The following is a 2,271-nucleotide window of genomic DNA, read 5'->3' on the forward strand; positions in this document are numbered from 1 at the left end:
TTCCCTTCTCTCTGTCGTATTTGCCGTAGAAATCTCTGGTAAATTTTTTAGCTATATCTTCAGTTCCAAAATCTACCTCAAACACCGCAAAATCAGCAAAGTGATAGTCATAACTAGTTGATAATCCTGTTCACTTGCTTTTATCTTCTCCTAAGTAGTTATATGGAAAATAAACAAGTTTTGGTTTTTTAAACGTGAATTGCAAGATATTGTCACTAGTTCAAGGGTGTCTAGAACTAGAAGGTTTGGATAAATCTTTATGTTGTGCAAAGATCATGTCAGATCATTTGGTTGTTCGATCTTTACCTGGTCAATTTGCCCTATCAAAATCTTTTTCTTCATGATTAACTGTTTCCTTTACTAGAGATATCTCGCAATCTCCTCCTGAATAGGAAAGGTGTTGTTTGTAAGGATTATCCTTGTCTCACTGAAAATGATTAACCACATGAGCATCTGTAGCCATAAAAAACTTGGTTGGATATTTTCCATCCTCTGGTAAGACATAATCAAGAATTCATGCTGTACCACTACCACATGTGGATGCAATCATCATGGTGTGATCCATAAGCACATCCAATTTTTGTTTAGCTTCTTCTAAACCTATTTCCTTCTTAAATGGATTATCGTAGTAGTATCTATATCTAACAGGGTTTTCTTCCCTAAATTTTTCTGTTGATTTTATAAAGCCCTCTTGTCCTTTGTACTCTGGAATTACTTCTTCAATTGGTTTAGTACGTCAACCTCCATCTTCATCTTTCCAAGGAGAGTAATTTTTTGGTTTTGATATATGTCTTTCACTACTATCAGTAGTAGATTCAGAAATAGAGGCAGAATCAGACACGAACTCAGGCTCTTGAACAGTTGGCATTTCTTGTTCGCTGACTTCTGTTCGCTTCGCATCTAACGGAATATGTTCTCCTGAAATTGAAGAAGCATAATATATTCCTCCTCCAACCAAAAGAGATGCAATACCGGAATAAAAAATCTTTGTTGTTCTTGTCATTTTGGAAACCATACTTAAAGTGTTCTTCAAATTTTATTTTTCTGTTTTAGAAAATCCATTGATCCTCCAAAACTACTTAAATTTGCTAGTTTTTATTGTAAAAAAACAAACTTTTAATTAACAACAATCACATACAACACAAATATTTAAACAAAGAACAAAAAATAGAACTTATTTTGTGTTTCTAAATTTTTGACTCTCATAAATAAACAATAAGGGGCATTCAAAGAATCGAGCAAATACATTACTAAGCACAAGCGAAAATTGAGTCTTTTTTATGCAAATTAAGCTTAATTTTTTATTAAGTGTAAAAAATATCTTTTTTTGTAATATTTATTGCCCTTTATGAATAAGTAGTAAAAACACTATAAATAGTCACACTACAATGCTAAGAGTTTTTTTATGTCTCTTTCTACAACAGCAAAAGCAAGTATTGGAGGATTAGGAGTTATAGCTGCAGGAAGTCCTGTGGCAGTTTACTTAGGAAAAGATCATATTGATTACTATGAAGTAGAAAGAAGAGTGATTGGTGGGAACGGGATTATTAACGAGTTTAAAGAAGAAAAACAAGGTTCAGAAGTAATTGGTTGAAAAATAAGCAGTTCTAAAGAAGAATATTGCTGAGAGTGCGAAATTAAAAAACCTTCATCGTTTACTCTGGATATAGCAGATCTAGAAATAAGACTTAAAACCTTTTTTGGAGGAAATACTGAGGAAATAAGAAGACATATAGTCAAAGTTTGTTCCCAAAATAGATCAGAATCAAAAAGCAAAAAAGTTAAATCTATATTTACTTTTCCCTCAAACGCCACAAAAGAAAATTGATCTGAATATTTATTTGGAGAAAAAGATCTTCTTAATGAAACTGAAAAAGAGGTTCTTAAAGACAATGTTTATTTCAACATACCAAATCCTACAACTTCTCCATTATCCATAACAGCAACAGCTCAAGTAGATGGAGGAGGAACATGAGGTTATCAATGGCAATGTACTATCAATTCACAAGAAGGATTCCTTACAAACTTTGATACAAGATTTCCTAAGTCTGCTTCTGAGACAACAACACCGGAATATAAAAGAGCAAATAAGAAGAAATTAGTTTATGCATGTTCTAGATCAAGAACAACAAATGAAGATAAAAAGGTTGTTGCAACTGTATCTACAACAAAAAGCGCTTTAGGATATTTATTCAAAGATTCTTAATATGGCACTTTCTACATCAGCTAAAGTTGGAATAGCAAGTTTAGGAACTACAGCAGTAGGAGCCC

The sequence above is a fragment of the Rattus rattus genome, unplaced genomic scaffold (assembly GCF_011064425.1).
Source record: "Rattus rattus isolate New Zealand unplaced genomic scaffold, Rrattus_CSIRO_v1 PGA_scaffold_60, whole genome shotgun sequence".
NCBI classification, from domain to species: Eukaryota; Metazoa; Chordata; class Mammalia; order Rodentia; family Muridae; genus Rattus; species Rattus rattus.